This window comes from Stegodyphus dumicola, chromosome X2 (assembly GCF_044657685.1).
Source record: "Stegodyphus dumicola isolate Sdum_Otavi_A_Nest chromosome X2, ASM4465768v1".
NCBI classification, from domain to species: Eukaryota; Metazoa; Arthropoda; class Arachnida; order Araneae; family Eresidae; genus Stegodyphus; species Stegodyphus dumicola.
The window spans coordinates 142,435,165-142,444,352 of NC_140781.1; the positions used below are offsets into that span (position 1 = coordinate 142,435,165).

General features: G+C 30.2%; 1 protein-coding gene across 1 annotated transcript in view; it reads right to left on the minus strand.

Annotated features, from left to right (window-relative positions):
• Nucleotides 1-6,686, minus strand: part of LOC118187442 (proton channel OtopLc-like) — a 222,391-nt gene extending 215,705 nt beyond the window's left edge. The window contains exons 1-2 of the mRNA XM_035357661.2: nucleotides 6,301-6,686; nucleotides 4,923-5,224 (exon numbers count right to left, since the gene is read on the minus strand). The gene's annotated coding sequence lies outside the window, so the exon portion shown is untranslated. The remainder of the gene's footprint in view (nucleotides 1-4,922; nucleotides 5,225-6,300) is intronic.
• Nucleotides 6,687-9,188: the final 2,502 nt, after the last annotated feature.

The window sequence follows — 9,188 nt, forward strand, 5'->3', positions numbered from 1 at the left end:
TTCAAAATTTCTGTTTTCGAAGTGATAATCTTTTATAAAAGAAATCAGGAAAGGAATATAAGTAAAGTAGCAATGAAAAGTACTATAATCAAACTATTTTCTTTGCAAATTGAACATCCTTCCATTACATTTGTATGCTGTAACATCACTTCTTATAGGCTCATCAAAATTTGATTTATCTTTTGTTATCTTATACTATGCATATATATATAGCTTAGATTGAGTGAGATGGGTTTCGTAAATAATCACTTTATTTGTTATCGCCTCACCTTGTTTTGACCTCCTGTACACAAATTCTATCCCAAATTTAAAATAGGTCATGAATACCATTTCCTTTGAATATTTCTTTGAAATCCTGGGCGGAATCTTTCCTAAACCGTTTTGTGACCTCAGGGAAAATGTTATACATTCAGTGCTCTTTTCGCTTTCTGTTGAATTTGAGAAAGGCGTCTGAAATAAATAAACGTTTCCTACCCAGTGTTCTTGACCTTCGCATTTAAATGACCTAAGCTTGCCGATAGATCTAAGCAATTTGCATCTCAGGTCGTCTGAAGGGTGTCAATACAACGTTTGAAAGTAAGTCTAAACAAGATAGCATGCATACAATAAAAAATCCCCACATTATCTATTATCTGTATATTTATGTTTCTGTTTACTTTCCTGTTGTTTTTATTTTTTAACGGAATTTAATTAGCTTCATACTTTTGGTTAATTTGAACTAATGTGTTGCAAATGAAAATTTTTTCACGGTATTAGTTTGAAATATGACTGTTTCTTTTTAACTCTTTGGGTGCGAAGAAATCTTAGAAGTGAGACGTTTCTTGTCTGTGGCATAGACTCTTCAACTGCCGTCACACTATAAGAACAACAACGCCACGTCTATGTAACATTTCATTGTAGAACCGTTATTTGAATTTTGGATGTCTTGGAAAGTGAAAACTCAGCAACGCCCTCGCCAGGACTCGAACTTCGGATCTTCCATTGCTAATCAAACGTGCTTTCCGACTGCACCACAAAGGCACACAGTACGGAGGGAAAAATCTTACAGATTTCCTCACTTAAAAAAAAGTGATTGTGTAAAAGGGGGAATAAATCTCCAAATAATGGATGCGACGAATTATCGTCCACTACTTTTTTTAGTTCGAATGCCACGTGCAGTGTCATTATTTGAATTTTGGATGTCATGGAAAGAGTTAAATTAGCAGCTCCCTTGCCGGGACTCGAACTCCTGATTTTCCGTTGCTACGAGGGCATATTTCCTAATTGCATCACGTAGGTACGCAGTAAAGAGGGAGAAAAATAATACGTCATATGAAATAAAATATTGTTAACCCATTAAATAAATATATAACAATCTGTTTTAGCGCATTATAAATCAAATCTGTGTTCAAGACACACATATAATTATCTACAACTATAGTCTTTGCAATGAAACTACCTCTTACTCCCTTTCCTTCGCTGTGACAAGCAACATATTTCTGAAAGATACTCTGTTGCATTTATATACCGTATAATATTTCGAAATTTTTTTTTACTGTGAACACATAAAGTTACTGTTCGCATTAAATTGTTAAAAAGGATTGAGATGGTTTGGGTGGAAGACAGTTTAAGAGGGCCTAAACTTCGCTTCAGATTCAAACTCTAGAATTTCTCCATACGGCATGTTTACTAACTCAGCAACATAGATCCGACGACTGAATGGGATATTTTAAAATTTGAATAAGATATGCATACTAACAATTTTCATTAACTGAAGAGTTCATTCACATTCTACCTAGAAATGGTTTTACTGCTAACTGAATCGTTCGCAAGCGTTTTCGATTTAGTATTAAAAATGAGTAATAAGTACATCATTAAAAATGAGTAATAAGTACTAAGTTCTGATGAGTCATGTTTTAGTGAGTTAAAAAATGCTATTGAATTATCGGTACTTATATAAAAATTCATGAAATACTGATTGATATCATAATAAACATGAAAATATAAGCTATCATTTGATTCAACCATTCCTAAGTATAGGTAAAAAAGTAGCCTTTTTATAAAATTTTTGATGCCATCAAAGAGAAAATCATTAGTGGAATAAGCGTTTGAAATATTTTAAAAACTTCGGTTTAACGTAGGTGCAAATTTAACTACGTTAGAAATATTTTAAAAACTTCGGTTTAACGTAGGTGCAAATTTAACTACGTTAGAAATATTGCATTTTATATCAGTAAAGATTATATATATGGAAATAAGACCTTATTCAGCAAAATTATGCACACTGAATCTTAGCCAAAAAAACATTAACCGGTTTATACGTAGGTATCACATATTAGACAACTTTGTATTTTTTAAGCTTAAGTATTTTTCAAGGAAGCAAAAGGATTTACATATAAGAAAGGCTCATAACAGATAAATAACCTGCGTGAGCACGCACAACACCGCTTACATACTCTTTTCTTTCTCATCCTTCTGACTATTACTAAATACTATTTATTATTTCAAATGCCAGCAAATGGTTTTTATATTATTTGTGATACAATTTTCATGCATTGAAAATCTGAAAAGAATCTGCTACCCGGATGTTGGAGAGTAGCAGAAAACATTAAAAAACCTAACGGCTAGAAGATCGGTTTCAAGAGTAGAAACCTGAGTTCAAAGTTTGAAAAAATAAATTTTATTTGAGATTCAAATTTTTTTTAGAAAATCACGCATTAATGCAACACTTTCTGTGAAGATGAAAAATGTTTCATAGATTGGAAAGAAAACAAACTATTGAGAATCATACTTTGGCCTAGCAATGACTGCGTGATTAAACTCGGGAAGCTGCATGGGATTTTCATGATTCTCTTTTTACCACCGTTTAATATAAATGCTAGTCAATTTCCTCAGACTTTTCCGTTCTGCGTAGCAGGTAGCAGTTGAGCGCTTTGCAGTAACTGAATAACCGAGTGACCTACGTTATATGCTTACTAACAATTTTCATTAACTGAAGAGTTCATTCACATTCTACCTAGAAATGGTTTTACTGCTAAACACTCTAAACTTAAATAATACACTAAACGCATTAGGCAAAGCGTTGAGAGAAATGCTACATTCCAGTCTCCCTCGGAGTAGTTGATGTCAGCGGACAGTAACTATTAAATCATTATGTATTTCCAAATAAATAAAAGTATTTGATGATAATTAATGACGAAAATGCATTTAATTCATTTAGCTTTTCAAAGATAATAATTGAATTCAGAGTAATTGCATTATATATATATATTCAAATCAAGGATCACACAAGAAGTAAAATGTGTCAAATTTTACTTATGTCACTACTTCACTACTTCATTGCACGGAAGCAAAAATCTAATAAAACCCCTAGTTAACAGTTAAAATGTGCCAACTAGGGCGCAGAGATATAGAACTTGAAAAGAAAAAGAAGGTAAAAGTTTGTTTTCCTTTTTTAATCTTGATGAAAAGAATGTTTTGCTGGGGACTGTTAAATCAATTAACAGATCTATTAAGGCAGGTAATGTAGTGCAAGCTACATAAAAAAGAACGAAGAAGAAATATATTTTCAGCTAAAATAAAAGGGCTATAAGGAACTCTTGTAGTGACAATCAACAATAAAAAAATGTGTCGATATGACAAATGTTTCACTCTGTGTCCAACAAGATATCCCATGCAGCGATTTCCAATGCTTTATTAAGCTTAAAAATGTGCATTAGAATTAAATCAAAACCGAATGCTAACACAAAAACATAAATTAAAGATTAAATTGGGAAAAATACTAGAATGATAATTTCCAATAAATGGAAAAAAATTATTTGCTTGTACGAGAAAAATTTCCTCTTTACTCCTTTGACGATAGAAAACATTACTGGCATGATTTGTGTTCAAAGCGTTTTCAGCATATAAGTCAAAGGAAGTGCAGTATATTAGTACGTTGATGTGGTAGCAGTTCTTCCATTTTCTCAACCAATCAGCATATGCAACATATTTTATCATTCTGTATTCTATGAATATTTAGTTCTACTTAGAACATTATTAGACTGAAGTTGTAGACTTTTTTTCATTAAGATTATGATATATGTCATATATCTGATTCTAGAAAGCATCAGTTTCGAACAAAAACACTTCTATGGCTGTCAAAAAAAATAGAAATACTAGAATTGTTCAACTAGATTATGCATTCTAATTTTACGCCTCTTAGCAAGTGGTATGTTAGAAAATTCTCAGTTACGAGTATCTCAAATTATGGAAAATTAATTTTAATATAAAGATATTTATTTTCGTATTAAAAATTATGTACTTTTAAGTGCTTTATCTGCTTTAGTTTCAATTCATTTTCCCCCCGAAAACTACTAGTGCAGAAGCCTTTTAAGACTAATGAAAACAAGTAGTTGCAGAGTCTTACGTTAGGTTCGAAAATTGTTTAAAAAACAGAATAGTAGCAAAATAAATAACTATATCTACGTTATGAACTAGCCATCAGATAATAAGGATGTTCTACGGTAAGGTCCTTTTCAAGCAACATAAACAGAGATATTATCAGTCAGTTATCAGTCAGTGCTCAGAAGCACAAACTTTATCAGTGCTCAGAAACACAAAAATTATCAATAATTATAACGTAAAACTAACTTCTTGGACTTCCTGGAAGTCAAAAATGCTTTGAATTTAATCTAATACCTAAACAAAATATAAATCTAGTAAAAATTGCTTTATTTTTGGTAGTGCACTACTTTAACCCCGGATTACATTAATTTTTTAATAATGTTAAATGAAATTTGATGTTTCATATATGAAATACTATGCCGCTAAGTATTTCGTCAACGTTATTTTCCGGATCATGTCTCTCGGAAATAATGCAATAAAATTATATAGTACACAATATAAATATAAGATATCAAGATATGACTATTAATAAATGTAAAAAAAAGTATAATACTTACAGTAATCAAGGAGAAAGAAAGGGAGGATTCTCTTTTATAGTCCTTATAAATAATCCGTTATACTCCATGGAATTATAAAATATTCTTTTAGGTTTGTTGACTGGTTTTAAAATAAAGTTCTTTGCACAGTATTTTAACTTCAATCTTTGAGCAAAACCACAAACAGTTCTTTTCTACACATCGAGCAAAATCTGTCGTGAAAAATATTTTATTCAACATATCTGCCGCTTCAATTCCTCACTTCCTGGCTGTTGAGCTGTTTCCATCGCATGTTTATTTTTTTTCCAGTGATTCTTAACTTCCTGAAACAGCACATACATATTGATAATTGACAATCTTAAAACCATATTATGAATGTACACTCTGAAAAACATGTGACTATACTCATCTGTTCCAATCATACATATTTTAAAACACTTCTAAATAACCGGAAGATTGTTGCAATAAAAATGATATTACATATAATATTATGCATATAATTGAGCATAAAATATTGTACGTATATATACGTCCTTTTGTAGTTTGATATACATAATTACGTTTAAGTACAATATTATAAATAGCCTACAACTGCATGTAAATACCATGATAATTAGAATTCTAAGTTTTTATGGCCAAGCATAGGAAATTGCTTTGAATATTTTTGGAAATGATCACGAAAGTTTCTTTAATACATAATTAACTTGTTCCTTAAGGAATGAGAAAAAATTTTACTTTTTCTCTAGAGAAAGACATTCCAGTGTATAATTTTCAGTAATACTTTATAGCAAACTTAAAAATAAATTCTCAGATTTTTTTTTTTTTTTTTGCCTTTAGAAAGCTAACAATTATTGAAAAATATTCAGAGTTAAATATTTGAAAATCAGTATAAATTTACCTGCTAAAGAAATAACTAAATTTTTCATAACGCCTTTGCACATATAAGCTCATTTAGCATTTAAAAATACAAAACATTTAGTACAGTCTTTAATATTTAAAAATACAAAAACTAAGTACATTTTAATGTTTAAAAACACAAAAAACTCGCTACGCTCTAATTTAGAAATACAAATTTCAACTAAAGGTACAAAGCGAACACAACTACTTCTTTATTAAAAATTCATAGTTAATCAAAAGCATGCGTGCTTAAGTGCATTACATATTATCTAATGTGAAGATGAATCAGCACTAAACATATCTAATTTACTTGACCATATATGAATTTTAAAAATAAATTCCAGCATTCAAATCTCACTGATTTTTATATAAGTCTGATTTCAATAAACATAATGAAAAAGTTTATCTACATTAATTAAATAAATATCTGTAATGTTTCTGACACCGGAAATAGATTTACATTTGCACAGAATTAGTGAGTGATAAAACGTGTAAAACATACCTGTTTTATTAGGTTATCACACTTTCTTGAAACTCAAATTGAAGAAGTCCTAAAACCAAAAAGATTAATTGTCACGCTTCCTTAATTATTGATGACTAACGACTGAATCTATCCAAAGTGTTTAGCACCACAGGTACAGTATTTAAATAAAAATATGTTCTTGGCACACAAATAACTGCATATATAAGGTCTAAAATCTCCCTAGTGCATTTTGTTCTACAGGCTGTTTTTCAATCTCAAAAAGAAACTGCCATCGAACTTTTCTGTTGACAAATCCCGTTACAATATGATCGCGCTGGAAACACGTGCGTTCTTAGCAAGTCTAGAATTAACGTGATCCGTTCAGCTATCGAGATGGGACTCCTGACTCTACTGAACCTGATTCGCTGCGGTAAGCAGCCACACACAGAATGGTTTTGTTTTGGAAAAGCCTAACGGCCATTGACTTTTCAAATGTTGCAGATCTACTGGCTAGTCCTACTTGAAACCGTGTCAGACCTTTCTACCTTCTATTGGGAGGTAAAAGGAACAACAAAATGAAAATGAAATTTAATCTTTCATCTGATTGTTACGCATGAGACGTCGTCGTCTTGTACGACTATAAAGCAAGTGTTTTTTGTTTGCTTTTTCTTTCGAATTTTCATTCATAAAGAGAGTGCATTTGTACGCATACTTAGCCTTGTCTAGATCATGAATAATATTTATCTAAGTGATATTGGCTATTTTAATAGCCCTTTCTTTAACCCTATATAAAAACTAAAAATCGACATGATCCTTTTCGTTTGTTGTTTTAACATCTGTCTACATATTCATAAAACTTTATCCGTAGTTAAATGTTGAATTTAAGAGGTTTGCGGTATTTTGCATGATCCAAAATCTTTCAAGAAGCAAAAATTGTGCAAAGGCTTAGTTGAGCAAGGCCTGAGGAAGGACCTCATACCATTTGCCTTTTCATAACGCTACTAGCGAAAAAAAAAGCGTTCAGTTGGCACTTTTTTTCTTTATTTAGAGGATGCTCATGGTCATTTATAAAGAGTCATCTTGAAAACTTTTCTAGGTCACTGGCTGCATTTATTTTAGGAAATGCTGCAGGGCCATAAAATGCGACCTTTAATTACGGGAAGGCTAAAAAGTACTTCAAAGATTAGATTGATTAAAAATTTGTTGTATACACCTAGAACTCATTCATATTTTGATTCACTGGTGAATTTTATTTTGAGAGAATGCTTCAGAAAAGAAATTCATACAAACCTTTAAAATGGAACTTAAGTAATTTTCTTACACTTCATTACTTTTTGAAACTTTCTATCATCTTTTTTATTCAGTCTAAGTTCAGAAAATAATTTTAAACGTGTCTATTTTAAGGTTATCTTTAAAGCCTGTAACATATTTTTATTTTTAGAGATATTACGTCATTTTTGACGCATAGTAATAAGTAATATCTTAGAAATCTTGCTGCGGAATTGCTCGAAAAATATTTCCTTCTTATTGATTACAGAAATTTTCCTTCTCAGCAAAGAAACAATTTTAGACAATTGGTAGTTACTTTTATTTAATTAAAAGTTTTTGCTGTTGAGACTCCAGACTTGCTGTATTAGGGATTTCATTAGATCATTCATGCATGATATGCTTCATTTTTACATGTTTTCGTCTTTGTAAGTCCTTTTAATGTAAAAATTGATTAGATGACCGCTTTAAAAGCAATCTAATCTTTTTTTTTTTACCTTTAAGAAATTGTTTGTGATTTCTAATGCTTTATTGAACTTTTTGTGGAAAACAATTACGCAGAATTTTTAATATGATATCCATTTCCGAAAGGAAATAATATCCATTCATAATAATTCATAATAACAAGAAATCAAGAAATACACTCACAGTGGATTAGATTCTGTGTTGTTTCTCTTGTTCATGCCTTCATTTTAACAGAAAAATACACCTTTTTTAGAGTACAGTCGTGTATTTAAAACAACACAATCGGCATTTTTTAGTGTTTATTTCGATTCGGAGAATTTTTATGTTTTGTTAGTATGACCGATAATTTATTTTGTTGAACGTAACAGAAATCTCCTTTTATATAAAGTTCCTAGCTTCTTCAAAATAGGAATCTGTTAGTACTATTCAGTAAAGTTCATAATAATGATTTACAGGAGAAAAAGGAACACTAGTTCGAAAAATAACAACCAATATGTATAATTAATTAGCTAACTTATTATTTAATTTATTTTTTATATCTTAAGGCTTTCCTTTAAATAGACGTTTTCCTTTAAATAAATTCTTCGTTTAATTAAATTTGTACATTTCCCAATTTTTGTCAAAGGTTTAAACTGTGCTTGTTGCAAAAAATTGAGAGCAATATTCTTTTGCATTTTATTCCTTATGAAAATCTATGTTTGGACAATATTGTAATGTTTAAAAGTTGATTAAGATAATAATTTTCCATGATCTTCTTCTGCTGAAAGATCTTTTCTTGATACTAAATTCACATTTTCAGCTTTTATGTAGCAGATGATCCTAAATATCAATTTTCATTTGCAAATAAAAAGCATTTTAAAGGAATTTATTTTTTTGAAACTTCTAAATTTTTCTCTGCCATGTTAATTATTTTAAAAATGGAAAATTTATAGTTGATGCCAAGTTGAAAAATAACGCTAATATTCAAATGGAAATAAGTGCGAAATTCTTTGTGCAACTTTTAACAAAATTGATCATTAAAGCAGAATTTGTTTAGCAGAATCGAAACATGGACGAACTATCTATTTCATTTCAGACAAAATCAGCTTTTATATCAAAATATGTCTACTAGAGGAATGCCAAATGTAAATATGCTACATATCCTAAAATGCATTTTCGAAACTTGAAAAATGCAAACTGAATTTTGTAGATTGTAT